Source organism: Rutidosis leptorrhynchoides, chromosome 10 (genome assembly GCF_046630445.1).
Source record: "Rutidosis leptorrhynchoides isolate AG116_Rl617_1_P2 chromosome 10, CSIRO_AGI_Rlap_v1, whole genome shotgun sequence".
NCBI classification, from domain to species: Eukaryota; Viridiplantae; Streptophyta; class Magnoliopsida; order Asterales; family Asteraceae; genus Rutidosis; species Rutidosis leptorrhynchoides.
The window spans coordinates 269,149,666-269,167,118 of NC_092342.1; positions in this window are offsets into that span (position 1 = coordinate 269,149,666).

Consider the following 17,453-nt stretch of genomic DNA (forward strand, 5'->3'; position numbering starts at 1 on the left):
CTTACAGTGGGTATTAATAGCGTAGTATTACACGGGTAGAGCTTCGACTTAAAACCCGTAAAACATTTCTTACAATAACCCAATTATTATTAAACTTAAATTAAAATTAAAATTATAAATATATATATATATATATATATATATATATATATATATATATATATATATATATATATATTACATACGTAAAGAGAAAGAGAATTGAAAAAGGTGTACTTAAATTCATCGATTACATGGCCTTTTATAGGCAAATGATTAATTTGAATTTTCACTTATGACCCCTGAACTATGCTCAATTAACAACTTTTTATTATTTAATATTATTCTTATTATAAATTATTTAAATATTATATTATATTCTTTTGCATAGTTGACTTGTACTTTCAGCTCCGTTGCGTCGAGCATTGAAAGTTGGTTCATGCCTCGGTTTCGGATTTTCGAACGTCCTTTCGTACAATTTTATATCGTGTACTTTGCGTTTTGCGTCTTGTATTCTTGTAATTTTGAGACGTTCCTCATCAATAATTTGAACCTCTTGAATTGTATCTTGTACTTTTTAGCTTTTTGGACCTTTGTGTCTTCAAATCGTCATTTTCGCCTTTTGTCTTCGCACTTATTTAATATAAACGGATATCACTTGAAAATGGAACAATTGCAACTAAAATTTTGTCTTTCTTGGGGAATAATGCTATGAAATATATGTTCCTTTTTAGCCTTATCAATATCCCCACACTTGAGCATTGCTTGTCCTCAAGCAATACAGTCTTGAAATAATATAATACATCACACGAATCACTTCTTTATTCTTCACACTTTGTACATCAGTGATTTTGATATGGCGGTATAAACAATGATAGTAACAATAGAACCATGGTTAAAGGTGGGTGTGTCATCCACAGTTGCCTCGGGTTTAGGTCAACGACACTTGCAATCAAATAGCCGATTTACTTTCGGTTTCCAAAGCAAAGTGCACATTTGAAAGGCGGTTTACAGTCCCACATGACTATAAAAATGTAGATCCTTTAGGAAAATTGGATCTTTATGAAAACATTTGATCTTTTTGAAAATTCATTCTAGCTTTTACCCTAGACAAGTTTTCCGATTTGATCCACCATTGGTGTTGCAAAATATATTTGTAGATCAATAGTTTGGCTAAAAACTTTTAGGCTAGTGTAATCCACTGCTATCCCTGTATCGGAAAGCACACATCCAGTTTATTTGTCCCGTATATTACCTTTCGGTAAACTACCGTCCGGTTGTAAAGGAAAGCGATGAACAAGAAACTGTTAAGGCAATGTCTAATGACATGCATTTGATTATGGTCTTTTTAACGTGTCGGATGCTAGTACTATCCTTGGTAGGAGCAATAGTAAAGATCATCCTTTGATTTTTCGGTCTGGCACAAGGTCCTGTCTCCGACCATGCTATGCAACCACCGTTCTTACGGTTGACACCCGATTTGGTTCAGGTGACCTAATGAATTCCAGGTGAATTCCTAGGATTTTACATTCAATGGTAATGAACGCATTGAAAATGGGTTTCAGAAAACAAATCGGTTTATAATTTTGATCAAAATATTTTCTCGTTCAAGCTCGAGTTTAGATATCATTGAATTCCATGAGTTTGAATTCTCAATCTTTAAGGTCAATCTCAAGGATTGAGTAATATCAGACTTAAAAGCTGATTTTTAATCTTTAAGGAGATTATCCTTTCTGGGGATCTGATTCATTAGTCTTATCAAGCTAATTTGCACGGTGCCCCCCCATTGTACGAGATAAATCCTTCTCATGGTTAGGATAAATTTGACCACTTGGCGACCCTGTTTGATGCTGAGGTCCGTGGATTTCCTGCTGATTTTAGAGATGACTTTTCTAGATTTTTCGTCAACCTACAGCTGGTCTGGACGACAACTTCATGACCTAAATCAAGAAGCGCGTGTCTTTTTCGGAAGACTTTACTTCCTTTTAATGATGGAATTGATTCATCGTGTAGATCCATCTTTTCTTTTCTTTCATCGGGTAAAATAGTTAATTTAGTCCAAAGCAAAAGCACCCAATTTGTAATTACAAAGCTTGTCGAATGATAGATGGCGTGCCTCATCGTTCATTCCTTCTTGTTTTATCACACATTTTTTCTTCAAAAACGGTTGCTTTTCTGGACTGTTTGCTAATTTTTGAAAATGCGTCTTTTACCCTAACTTATCATGCATTCTTATTAACGAGTTATGCATTAACCCGAACCTCGAATTTAACGTTAAGTGGGGTTAGACTTCCCCACACTTAGCTGACGACATGTGAAGTCGGTAGAATAAGTTCCACGAATTAAAATAGTGAGCCACTTATTTACATCTCGGGTGGTATAAAATATATCAATGGGTTTAAAGTTTAGACCCACCCGAATATCACTACTTAATTCTTTTTTAAGTGTAGCTTTTAGTAAATGGATATGTCTCTTTTCTGGTTCTTGGTCAAATGGATCGATATACACCGACATACATATTATAGGGTGGACAATTTCTAACGTTTCCTTCCTTTTATTCTCGACGTCAAAGTTTTCACCTCTATTACCCAATTGGGTGAAATTCGAGGTATCATTATCTATTACAGCTCGTAGTTCATTTCCGGTGGATGACTCGTCTATTGAGAATATTGGGTTGGAAGGTTGTGGAATGGTGAAGTTCGGTTTGGCCTTGGGGGTAAAATTTTCAACGTTATCGTATTCCCAAGAGTACCAATTTGTTACCCTTACTTCTTTTTTATCCATTGATGGATCGATGATTTCGTCGGTAGAGGCTAATGTGTCGATATGTTGTGAAATTGGTAAGACTGAATAAAAAGTATCATCGGGATAGTTGGTGATTTCGGAGCTCTCGAATTCATCAAAATTCGATGATATGAGATTTTCTTGCACACGACTCCTCAGATCAACAGGTGTGTAGTCTGATAGAGTTTCAGCTTGCCTAGTTACAAACTCTCTCAATTGTTCATTTTGAGCATCGAGTTTTTCGACTTTGATTTTCATATGATCTAAAGAATTTTCGAACACGTAATTTTCCTCGTCTTCTGGTTGTTGAGTTTGAATAAATTCTTGGGAATAATCCCAATTTGAATTGTGTTCTTCATAATCGTTCCATTCAGGTTCTGTGGGTGCATAATTTTCCATAGGAACATAATAGTAACATTCCCATGTTGAGTGATAATCTCCACAGATTTCACAACCAGTTATTGTTTCGTCATTTGTGATCCAAGATTGACTGAACGAATTGTCATCAACACTCGTTTGAGAGTATTGACTTAATTGATTTTGGAGTTCAAAAAGAGTTTCCAAGGCCTTGTTTTCAAAATTTTCCATTTTATTGCGATGGCCAAATTTTAGCTACAATGTGGTGCATTCACGAATTATCCTATTAGTTATAAAAATAGAAAAACTTATATAAGTTGTCCAATTAATAGACTTTTCTGATTTTGCCCACGTTTCGAATAGCCAAAAGATGCAGCAGGTAGCCAGGACCCTTTAAATCGGAAGCCCACAACTAGCCACTAACAAATCCAACTATTACTACGAACCAGAAAAATGTCAACGTCCATTAATTTAACCGCTTAAATAATTTTTCTTTCCCGTTTGAAGAATTTAGATAAGAAATATAGAAAATTCTAAGTCCTAAAAACTAGAATATCGAGAAATAAGAAAGAAATAGATTGCGAGTCGAAAAGTGTCGAAAAAAATAAAAAGGGTCGAAAAATAGGTGTCGAAAAATAAAAATAAGAAAGTAGCGCGAAAAACGGCGTCACAAAATTCTAAAGCACCTAAATCTTAGTCTAAAGAAATAGCACTTAAGGGATTTTACGGCAAAGCCTAAAAATTCTAGAAATAAAAATAAATATGGCAAAACTAAACTTAATACTAAAAATTGTAACTATAGTCTAAAAATCTAAAGGTAATAAAACTTAAAAAAAATATTATTTATTATTTTTTTTAAATTTTTTTTTTAAAATTTTTTTTTTAAAATTTTTTTTTTTAAAAAACGAGATTTTTTTTTCTTTTTTAATTTTTTTTTTTTTCGAATATATCTTAAAATAAGGTAACTAGTTGTCTAGATTCCTTTTTTTTTATATAGCGTTTCGCTTCGGCGCTCCCCGGCAGCGGCGCCAAAAATACTTGATGTGTGCGAGGTGTACTAGGAAATAGTATTAATTTTTACAAAAAAATACTATTAAATACGATACAATTTTACACAAGTTATTTATTTATTTATCGAGTGGATATACTTAAACCTTGCTACAACACTTATAGGCAGTGTACCTAATCGTATTATAGTATAGTTTTTAGTAAGTCCGGTTCGTTCCACAGGGAGCTCGTGAAGTATAACACTATATTTTTTTTACACACAATAATTGTAAAAATACAAATATATATATATATATATATATATATATATATATATATATATATATATATATATATATATATATATATATATATATATATATATATATATAAGTAATATTATTATTATAAAGGGGGTTTTTACCGTTTAATGACCGGTTTGTCGATTTTAAAACTTTAGTCTCAGTTAAAACCAAATGTAAAATATTAAAAATAAATACAAGACTTAAATTAAAGCATAAAGTAAATAACGATAATGAAATTGCGAATAATAAAAGTGCGATAAAATAAACTTGCGATAATTAAAAAGTACGATAATTAAAAGTGCAATTAAATACAATAACAATAAAAATGCGATAATTAGAAGTGCAATTAAATATAAAATAAAGGAAATTAAATATGAAATAAAAGAATTATGCTTATTTAAACTTCCGTAATCATGATGTTTGACGTGTTGATTTTAATTTTATGCCCATGGATTAATTGTCCTTTGTCCTGAATTATTTAATATGTCCGTTTGGTTTTTGTCCATAACAGTCCATCAGTTATAAATATAAAGTGCGAGTGTCCTCATCAAATTATTCTTATACCCGAAGTTAAATATTCCAACTAATTGGGGACTTAAACTGTAACAAGATTTTAATACTTTGTTTAATAATTACACCAGGATGTCGACTGAGTGTAACCCAAGGTTTTAATATTTTGTTATCAATTATACCAAGTGTCCTTGTACATAATTTCACCCCTGTTTTAATTATTCTAGTGGCTATTAATCCATTCCCGTGTCCGGTTAGATGAACGATTATTCGTATATATAAATACCCCGCCCATCGTGTCCGATTGAGTGTATATGGTAATTTATAGGGACCCCCAATTGTAAATCTTTATATTAACATTAACAAACTGTCATTTAGTTAAACAAATATAAAGCCCATTAATAGCCCATAGTCTAATTTCCACAAGTGTCGTTCTTTTGTCCAAACCCCAATTATGGTACAAAGCCCAATTACCCAATTTTAGTAATTAGCCCAACATCATGATTACTTCGGATTAAATAAGCATAATAATAACTTAGCTACGAGACATTAATGTAAAAAGGTTGAACATAACTTACAATGATTAAAAATAGCGTAGCGTTACACGGACAGAATTTCGACTTATACACTCAAACGATCTCTATCATAAATCTTATTATTATTATAATTTAAAATTAAAATTAAAATTATTGTTATATCTGATTACATTAACATTATGATAGAGAATTATAAATATAGATATTGATATTTGATATAGAAAAGGGATCGATATATATAGAAAGATAGATTTAGGATAGAAAAAGGTATGGAAAAGGGTGTCTCTAAATCATCGATTTAGATGGCCTTTTATAGGCAAATGATATATTAAAATTTTCACTTATGACCCCTGAACTATGCTCAATTAACAACTTTTTATTATTTAATATTATTCTTATTATGAATTATTTAAATATTATATTTTATTCTTGTGCATAGTTGACTCGTAATTTTTACACCGTTGCGTCGAGCGTTGAGAGTTGACTCATGTCCCGGTTCCGGATTTTCGAACGTCCTTTCGTACAATTTTATATCGTGTACTTTGCGTTTTGTAACTTGTACTCTTGTCATTTTTAGACGTTCTTCATCAATAATTTGAACCTTTTTGATTGTATCTTGTACTTTTGAGCTGTTTGGACCTTTGTGTCTTCAATTCGTCGTTTTCGCCTTTTGTCTTCGCACTTATTTAATATAAACGAATATTACTTGAAAATGGAACAATTGCAACTAAAATCTTGTCTTTCTTGGGGGATAATGCTATGAAATATATGTTCCTTTTTAGCCTTATCAATATTCCCACACTTAAGCGTTGCTTGTCCTCAAGCAATATAGTCTTGAAAAACACTTGAATCACTTCTTTATTCTTCACACTTTGTACATCAGTGATTTCAATACGGCGGTATGAACAATGATAGTAACGATGTGGTTAAAGGTGGGTGTGTCATTCACAGTTGCCTTGGGTTTAGGTCAACGACACTTTCAATCAAATAGCCGATTTACTTTCGGTTTCCAAAGCAAAGTGCACATTTGAAAGGCGGTTTACAGTCCCACATGACTATAAAAATTTAGATCCTTCAAAGAAATTGGATCTTTATGAAAACATTTGATCTTTTGAAAATTCATGCTAGATTTTACCCTAGACAAGTTTTCTGATTTGATCCATCATCGGTGTTGCAAAATATATTTGTGGATCAATATTTTGGCAAAAACTTTTAGGTTCGTGTAATCCACTGCTATCCCGGTATCGAATAGCACACATCCAGTTTACTTGTTCCGTATATTACCTTTCGGTAAACTACCGTCCGGTTGTAAAGGAAAGCGATGAACAAGAAACTGTTAAGGCAATGTCCCGTGACATGCAGATGATTATGGTCTTTTAACGTGTCGGATGCTAGAACTATCCTTGGTAGGAGCGATAGTAAAGATCATCCTATGATTTTTCGGTCTGGCACAAGGTCCTGTCTCCGACCATGCTATGCAACCACCGTTCTTACGGTTGACACCCGATTTGGTTCAGGTGACCTAATGAATTCCAGGTGAATTTCTAGGATTTTACGTTCAATGGTAATGAACGCATTGAAAATGGATTTTCAGAAAACAAATCGGTTTGCAATTTTGATCAAAATATTTTCTCGTTCAAGCTCGAGTTTAGATATCATCGAATTCTATGAGTTTGAATTCTCAATCTTTAAGGTCAATCTCAAGGATTGAGTAATATCAGTCTTAAAAGCTGATTTTTAATCTTTAAGGAGATTATCCTTTTCTGGGGATCTGATTCATTAGTCTTATCAAGCTAATTTGCACGATGCCCCCCATTGTACGAGATAAATCCTTCTCATGGTTAGGATAAATCTGACCACTTGGCGACCCTGTTTGATGCTGAGGTCCGTGGATTCCCTGCTGATTTTAGTGATGACTTTTCTAGATTTTTCGTCAACCTACAGCTGGTCTGGACGACAACTTCATGACCTAAATCAAGAAGCGCGTGTCTTTTTCGGAAGACTTTACTTCCTTTTAATGATGGAATTGATTCATCGTGTAGATCTATCTCTTCTTTTCTTTCATCGGATAAAACAGTTGATTATCGTTCCAAAACAAAAGTATTTTCAAAAATTTGTACAAAAATATGTGATATATGTTTTGAATAGTTTGGTAAAGTTTTCCCACACTTGGCTTTTATTTATGTTTTTCTTTGCCTTTTTCTCCTCTATTCCATTCTTAAATGAATTCTAACATTTTGGGTTGTTTCTCAATTTATGTCCTTTTCGAGGTAACGATAATTTCGGCTCAATGACCTAGTTTTCATCGTTCATAAATATGTATAAACATGATTTTGAATTCATTTTGTTGAAAATTTTGAAAAATTTTACTAGAAGTGGGTAGTCAGTATATAAGACTAGGGCTGTTCCTTGTTATCGGAGAGCACTAGATTCTAATACAACTACTGCGTTACTAGTATTTTTAATGGTAACCAAGTGTTTAAATAAAAAAATTTTAAAATTCGAAAGAATTTAACCCCTTCCCACACTTAAGATCTTGCAATGCCCTCATTTGCAAGAAATCAGTAACAATTTAAATTATTGAGGGTGATTAGCGTAGAAAAATGATTAAATTTTACCAAAGTTTCCAAACATATTGGATTTTTTTTTTTAGAAATCTTTAACTTATAAAAAAAAATATTAATTAATTTTAAAAATTTTTTTCTCTTGTTATTTAGGACGAGGTCGTTTCGGATCGATGTCCTAGTCCGTCCTTCGACAAAATTTTAAAATTTGTCTTTTTGTAGCGATTTTTTTAAAAGCTAAGATTTTTAGGGTTTTTTTTTTTTTTTTTTTTATGTTTTTGGCATACTTTAATTCAATAAGATTAAAAATAATGATAATAAAAGTTCTCGTCCCTCCCTCGGGTAAAGCAATTTCGGTTCAATGACCTAGTCTTCAACTTACGACGAATTTTAAAAATCATATTTTTAACTTAATGAGATAAAGTAAATTTTTGTTTTTAAATTCACACAATTTAAATATAAAATTCAAAATTAATATTAAAAATTCACACCAAACTTAAAATTTGAAATGCATAAAATTAAAAAATTCATATTTTTAAAAATTAAAAATTCACACCAAACTTAATTTAAAAATTCATATTATAAATTCACACCAAACTTATATTAATTTTTCAAATATTTACAATTTTAAATATATTGTTTTTACAAAGTTTACAATATTAATTTAAGATTTATATATTAATTTTAAAAATATGGTAAAAATAAAATTAAAAATCTTTTTGGCTTTTTATCCCACTTTAATCAATCAAATATTATCAAAAATATGCGCCCCTCTTTTCGGTAAAGTAATTTCGGTTCCAAGACCTAATTTAACTCATGACGAATTTTTGAAATATTTTGGGTTGATTGATTAAAGATATTTATACCTTAAGAATAAACGTTAAATTTCGCAGTGATGTAATAAATTTTTGAATGATATCAATAATTTCGGTCGCCAAACCTAATTTTATTTAATACCAATTTAATACTTTATAGCGAACAAATTAGCGTTTATTATCAAAAGGTTAAAAATAAAAATAAATAAAAAATAAAAACTGTACAGACTTACCTGTGAGATAGTATTCTTAGTTATATGATCTATCCCATTCATAAGATAGTCGGTTTAATTGGTTTTCCATAGCTACATAGGCGTAACCTCGAGCATTCAGTGTCTTTTCTTCTAAACATATGAACGGTCCGTCTCTACATAAAGTAACAAATTCGGTATTTGAATAGGTTTGATTATTTGAACATTTACCTCCATGTGACCATTTTCCGCATTTGTGACATCTTTCTAGGTGTCGTGATCTTCTTTTCGCTGCGGATTTTGATTTTCCTTTACCAAATTGTAATTTATTATCTTCGCATCTGGATTCTTTTCTAACTCCGTCCATTCTTTCTCTGATTACTGATACTAATTCACTCGGTAGTATGTCATTATTACGTTTAGTGATCAAAGCGTGTAGCATTAGACCATGGTTTAGTTCACAGGCAGTCTTCATTTTGTAAAAACCTAAAAAAAAAAAAAATTCAGAATGGGGGGAGAAGACTAGTTCTTTAGGGTCTGCTAGGGAAAGACCATTCGGGTTCCATTTTCGAGAACTACACGAAAACAGACAATCTAACTCTAACAGAAATACATATTATCCTTTAAAGACTTGATTCTCCCCACACTTAGTTAGCTGTGGTGTCGAAATTGTGATTAACTTCGTTGTCGACTTCCATTGGACCATGTATGTAATGTTTAACTCTGTGACCATTAACTTTAAATTCAATCCCATTTGAATTTATTAATTCTATCGTTCCGTATGGGAAAACTCTTTTTACTATGAATGGTCCAGACCATCTTGATTTCAATTTTCCAGGAAATAGCTTGAATCGTGAATTGAAAAGAAGAACTCTGTCTCCTTCTTTAAATTCTTTTGAACTTCTGATTCTTTTATCATGCCATTTCTTCATTCTTTCTTTATAGATTAACGAATTTCCGTATGCTTCATGTCTTAATTCTTCTAATTCGTTTAGTTGACTTAATCGTAGACGTCCGGCTTCATGTAAATCAAGATTACATGTCTTCAAAGCCTAAAATGCTTTGTGTTCAATTTCTACTGGAAGATGACATGCTTTTCCATAAACAAGTCTAAAAGGTGTGGTTCCAATTGGAGTTTTGTAGGCTGTTCTAAAAGTCCAGAGTGCATCCTCCAATTTAATGGACCATTCCTTCGGATTTGATCCTACGGTTTTCTCTAGAATACGTTTTAAAGCTCGGTTGGTATTTTCAACTTGTCCACTTGTTTGTGGATGATATGCGGTGGAGATTTTATGAGTTACTCCATATCTTTTAAGAACTTTCTCAAGTTGATTATTACAGAAATGAGTACCCCGATCACTTATTAAAGCTTTCGGTGTTCCAAACCTTGCAAAAAGACGTTTTAAAAAGTTGACTACAACTCGTGCATCGTTAGTTGGGAGAGCTTGTGCTTCCGCCCATTTAGATACATAATCAATGGCTACGAGTATATATAGATTATTATGAGATTTTGGAAATGGACCCATAAAGTCAATACCCCAAATGTCAAATACTTCACATACTTGGATAACATTTTGTGGCATTTCATCACGTTGACTTATTTTTCTGGCCCTTTGACAAGCATCACAGGATTTGCAAAGAAAGTGTGCGTCTTTGTAAATTGTAGGCCAATAGAATCCAGCTTCATAAACTTTTCTTGCTGTTAATTGAGGCCCATAATGCCCTCCTGTTGGTCCTGTGTGACAATGGTTTAATATTTTACTGGCTTCATCTCCGAATACACATCGGCGTATTATTCCATCGGGACAACTTTTAAACAGATGTGGATCTTCCCAGAAATAGTGTTTTATATCACTGAAGAATTTCTTTCGTCTTTGGTACGATAATCCTTTTTCAAGGAATCCACATACTAAATAATTTGCATAGTCTGCAAACCATGGGATTTCTTTATAATCTATCTTCAATAGATATTCATCAGGAAAGTTGTCTTGTATGGCTGATTCATTTAGAACTTCTAATTCGGGATTTTCAAGACGAGAAAGATGATCAGCGGCGAGATTTTCTGCTCCTCTTTTATCTCGGATTTCAATATCAAACTCTTGTAAGAGTAAGATCCAACGGATTAATATTGGTTTAGCATCTTGTTTTGAAAATAGGTATCTAAGAGCAGAATGGTCGGTATAGACCACTGTTTTTGCTAGAACGAGATTTGATCGAAATTTGTCAAAAGCAAAGACAATAGCAAGGAGTTCTTTTTCATTATTTGTATAGTTCGTTTGTGCTCCTTGTAACGTCTTACTAGCATAATATATAGGTTGAAATCGTTTTTCAATCCTTTGTCCTAAAACGGCTCCCATTGCAAAATCACTTGCATCGCACAGTAGTTCAAATGGTAGATTCCAATTTGGTGTTATCATGATCGGCGCATTAGTGAGTTTCTCTTTAAGAATATTAAAAGATTTGATACACTCATCTGAAAAGATGAATGGAGCATCCTTTTCTAGGAGTTTATTCATAGGAGTGACAATTTTAGAAAAATCTTTTATGAAACGTCGGTAAAAACCGGCATGCCCTAGAAAACTCCTAACTCCTCTAACATTGGTGGGATGTGGAAGTTTAGAAATTACATCTACTTTAGCTCTATCAACTTCAATTCCTTTCTTTGAAATTTTATGACCAAGAACGATGCCTTCTTTAACCATGAAATGGCATTTCTCCCAATTAAGAACTAGATTTGATTGTTCGCATCTAATTAGCATTCGTTCCAGATTAGATAGACATGATTCAAATGTATCACCGAAGACTGAAAAGTCATCCATGAAAACTTCCATGCATTCTTCTATCATATCGTGAAAAATCGCCATCATACACCTTTGAAAGGTTGCAGGGGCGTTGCAAAGTCCAAATGGCATGCGTTTGTAAGCAAAAGTACCATAAGGGCACGTGAACGTGGTTTTCTCTTGATCTTCGGGTGCTATTGGAATTTGAAAATATCCGGAAAATCCATCTAGAAAACAATAGTAACTATTTCCAGCTAATCTTTCCAACATTTGGTCAATGAAAGGTAAGGGAAAGTGATCTTTTCTGGTGGCGTCATTTAATTTTCTATAATCAATACACACACGCCATCCTGTTACAGTCCTAGTAGGAATAAGCTCATTTTTCTCATTTGTAATGACAGTCATGCCACCCTTCTTAGGCACGCATTGAACTGGGCTTACCCATGGACTATCAGAAATTGGATATATCAAACCTGCATCTAGCAGTTTAATAATCTCTTTCTTAACTACATCTTGCATATTAGGATTTAGTCTTCGTTGGCATTGCACATACGTTTTATGACCTTCTTCCATAAAGATTTTATGTGTGCAATACGAAGGACTTATTCCTTTAATATCATGAATCTTCCATGCAATGGCTGGTTTATGAGCTTTCAACACAGAAATGAGTTGTGATTTCTCATTTTCAGTAAGAGAAGACGATATTATTACAGGTAATTCAGATTCACCATGTAAATAAGCGTATTCCAAATGGTTTGGAAGTGGCTTTAACTCTAATTTCGGAGGTTCTTCTATCGATGATTTGTATCGATATCTGTCTTCTTCTTTTAGCATTTGAATTTCTTCTGTTGTTGGTTCATATCCATTAGCTATTAGTGTATCTAAAATTTCAGCTTCATCAATTTGTTCTGTTCCTTCTCCTAAAGAACATTCTCCTGTTCCTTGTAATTCTGGAAATTCTTCTAATAATTCTGCATGTGCATCTATAGTTTGAATATAATAACATGTATCATCTGCAGATTGTGGTTGTTGCATTGCTCTATCAACTGAAAAGGTAACACTCTCATCCTCTATACTTAGGGTCAGTTTCTTACCGAACACGTCTATCATTGCTTTAGCCGTGTTTAAGAATGGTCTTCCTAATATGAGAGGAACTTGAGAATCTTCTTCCATGTCCAAAACAACAAAATCTACTGGAAATACTAAATTACCAACTTTAACTAGCATGTTCTCCATTATCCCTCTAGGATATTTTATTGATCTATCGGCTAGTTGTATGCTTATTCTTGTTGGTTTCAATTCTCCAAGGTCTAGTTTAGTGTATAGTGAATACGGCATTAGATTTATACTAGCACCTAAATCTACTAATGCTTCTATTGAACTAAGACTACCCAGAAAACATGGAATTGTGAAACTTCCTGGATCAGATAGTTTTACTGGTATCTTATTCAACAGCACTGCTGAACAATTTGCATTCATAGTGACAGCCGAGAGTTCTTCCATTTTCTTTCTATTCGTGATCAGATCTTTCAAGAATTTAGCATATCTAGGCATTCCTGAAATCACATCAATGAAAGGAAGATTTACATTTATCTGTTTAAACATATCCAAGAATTTAGATTGCTCGGCTTCAAGTTTCTCTTTCTTCATTTTACTCGGGTAAGGAAGTGGTGGTTGGTATGGTTTAACATAAGGTTTAGCCTTAACTGTGTTATCTTCATTAACCTTTTCAACTACCGGTTCTTTTTCCTTATCTTGATCAGGTTGTGGTTCTTGTGGAGTAGGAATAGCTTCATCAGAAGTTACAGGTATTTCAGGTGGTTTAAGTGTTGTACCACTTCTTGTGGTAATGGCTTTAGCTGTTTCATTTCGGGGATTAGCATTTGTATCACTAGGTAGACTTCCCGGTTTTCTTTCACCTATTAACCTTGCTAGGTTACTCACTTCTTGTTCCAGATTTTGAATAGAAGCTTGTTGATTTCTAAATGCTTGAGCATTTTGTTCATTGGTTTGTTTCTGAGATGTGAAAAACTGCGTTTGAGTTTCAACTAGCTTTGTCATCATATCTTCTAAATTCGGCTTTTTATCATCGGTTTGTTGTGGTGGTTTGTTTTGAAAATTTGGTCTTTGCTGATTGTAATTGTTATTAGATACTTGTTGATTGCTAGGACCTTGTTGGTTGTTGTATGGAATATTTTGGTTATAATTCTGGTTTTGATTGTAAATCGGTCTTGGCGGTTGATAATTATTCTGATAATTATTTTCAGGCCTTTGGTTTATGTATGAAATATTCTCTCTTTGTTCCATTGTTAATTCAATACTGAGACAATCTTTTGTCAAATGTGGTCCTCCACACTGCTCACAACTAATTCGTATTGAGTGAATATCTTTAGTCATCTTTTCCATTCGTCTCTCCACAGCATCTATCTTTGCGGAAATGGAATCTAAGTCATGGCTAGAATCGGCTCTAGCTGCTTTAGATGATCTAATGATATCTTTTTCTTGGTGCCACTCATGTGAGTGGGAAGCAGTGTTATCAATAATTTTGTAAGCATCAGTTTCGGTTTTCTTCATAATAGAACCACCAGCTGCTATATCTATGTCTTTCCTTGTAGTGATGTCGCATCCTTGGTAGAATATTTGTACTATTTGACAGGTGTCTAAACCATGTTGCGGACATCCTCTTAATAACTTTCCATATCTTGTCCACGCCTCATATAGAGTTTCATTTGGTTTCTGTGTGAACATAACAATTTCTGCTTGAAGTCTTACGGCTTTAGATGCAGGAAAGAATTGTTTAAGAAATTTGTCAACTAAAACATCCCATGTATCGATCGCCCCTTCAGGTAATGATTCCAACCAATCTTTGGCTTCTCCCTTTAAAGTCCAGGGAAATAACATGAGATATATTTGTTCGTCCTCCACTTCTCGGATTTTAAATACTGTGCAGATCCTATTAAAGGTACGTAGATGTTCATTTGGATCTTCTTTCGGCGCACCACTAAATTGGCATTGATTAGTCACCATGTGTAGAATTTGTCCTTTGATTTCATAATCTGGCGCATTAATGTCTGGATGAGTAATTGCGTGACCTTGGCCAGTGCGTTTAGCTCTCATTCGGTCTTCCATACTTAAAGGTTCCAGATTCTCCATAATTGAATTTGTTGAATCGGAATCACTAGAGGATTCTGATTTAATGGTTCGTTCCTCAACAATCTCTGTTTGAATGATTGGTGGTTCCGGGGGAAAGTTTAGTGGTTCAGGATCTACGAACCGTTCCTGAATATTCTCTGGATTCTCAATTGTGAGGTTGGGTTCAAAAAATGGATTATCGGAAATTTGAACTAAAGTACTTGGTCGACTGGATGACGATTCTAAAGAAAAATCAACGGCGGTTATATTTGATAAATGTCTTGATCTAGTTACAGGTGGTGAACGTACAAAAGATGGTGAACGTCTTGCTCGGTGCATTCACTGAATATCCTATTAGTTTTTAAAAAGGAAAGAAAAATTATAATAAGTTATCCAATCAATAGACTTTTCTGATTTTGCCCACGTTTCGAATAGCCAAAAGATGCAGCAGAGGGGCAGGATTCGTTTGGTCTCAATATAATTGAGTACTGTTTGGCTCCAATAACCCGGTCCACGTACAAATCCAACTATTACTACGAACCAGAAAATTTTGATGTCTATCAATTTAACCACTTAAAATAAATTTTCGTAATTTTAAGAAATTTAGAGAAGAAGTAGAAAAAAATCTAAGTCCTAAAAACTAGAATGGCGAGAAATAAGAGAGAAAAAGAGTGCGCGTCGAAAAGTGTCGAAAAATGAAAAAGACGAAGAGTGGTTTGTAAACACGCGGTTAATCCAACCTTATAACTATCACTATCTTAAAATTAAAGCTACAAATGGAGATCACTAATTGGAATTGTAATTGATACATAGGTAAACGCGTCGAAAAATAAAAATAAGAAAATAGCGCGAAAAATGGCGTCGCAAAATTCTAAAGCACCTAAAACTTAGTCTAAGGAATAAGCACTTAAGGGATTTTACGGCAAAGCCTAAAAATCTAAAAATGAAAATAACTATGGCAAAACTAAACTTAATACTAAAAGTTGTGACTGAGTCTAAAAATCTAAAGGTAATAAAACTTAAAATAATTTTTTTTTTTTTTTTGAAAGAAAAAGTTTTTTTTTTCACACAATTTTTTTTATTTTTAAATTTTTTTTTATTATTATTATTATTTTTTTTTAAATAGAGAAGAATGAAGCTATTTTATGGGATAAGGAGAAAGTTGGAAAAGTTGTTTTCTACATACATATACGGAGTATCAGCTTACATCAACTGTTATGGGCACACAAGCTTATGCAAAAAAAAAAAAAAAAAAAATTTGGTCCAAATAAATATAGAGTTCTACTATTTGGACTCCTTGATACAATAAAATGCCAAAAATAGAAAAAGGAAAACAAATTAACAAGGTATAACAACCACTTTATTTGATTTCCACTCATCTCGTTTACAACTCAAATTAACAAACATGTCCCAATAGTTGTTGTCCCAACAGAACCACAATTGACTACCCACTTTAATTGATTTTGTCCAAATATAAAAAGGGAAAGCATAAATCACGGCCAAAAGGGATAGTGGTGGCCAAATTGGTTTTAAAAAAAAATAAACTAGTAATAACGTGTCAAGTGGATTTCGGTTTTGACCAAGAAAGATGATATAGCTTTTATAAATAATTTGAGTGGAAGAGTGGGTGATGTCTCCTTATCCCACCACACTATAATAAATATTTCAACTTTTTTTTTTTAAAACCAATTGAAATCTTTTTTTTTTTTTTTTGGGTGATTTTTTTTACAACTATATTATTATTATAATTAAGGCTAAAAATGAACACATATTTCATAGCATTATCCCCCAAGAAAGACAAGATTTTAGTTGCAATTGTTCCATTTTCAAGTAATATTCGTTTATATTAAATAAGTGCGAAGACAAAAGGCGAAAACGACGAATTGAAGACACAAAGGTCCAAAAAGCTCAAAAGTACAAGATACAATCAAAAAGGTTCAAATTATTGATGAAGAACGTCTAAAAATGACAAGAGTACAAGTTACAAAACGCAAAGTACATGATATAAAATTGTACGAAAGGACGTTCGAAAATCCGAAACCGGGACATGAGTCAACTCTCAACGCTCGACGCAACGGTGTAAAAATTACAAGTCAACTATGCACAAGAATAAAATATAATATTTAAATAATTCATAATAAGAATAATATTAAATAATAAAAAGTTATTAATTGAGCATAGTTCAGGGGTCGTAAGCGAAAATTCAATTTAACATTTTACCTATAAAAGGCGACGTATTACGATCAATTAAAGAACACCTTTTTCTATCTTTTTCTTATTTTTCTATCTATCAATATCAATATCTATAATTTATATATTTAATTCTCTATCATAATGTTAATGTAATCAGATATAACAATAATCTTAATTTTAATTTTAAATTATGATAATAATAAGATTTATGATAGAGATCGTTTGAGTGTGTAAGTCGAAATTCTGTCCGTGTAACGCTACGCTATTTTTAATCATTGTAAGTTATGTTCAACCTTTTTACATTAATGTCTCGTAGCTAA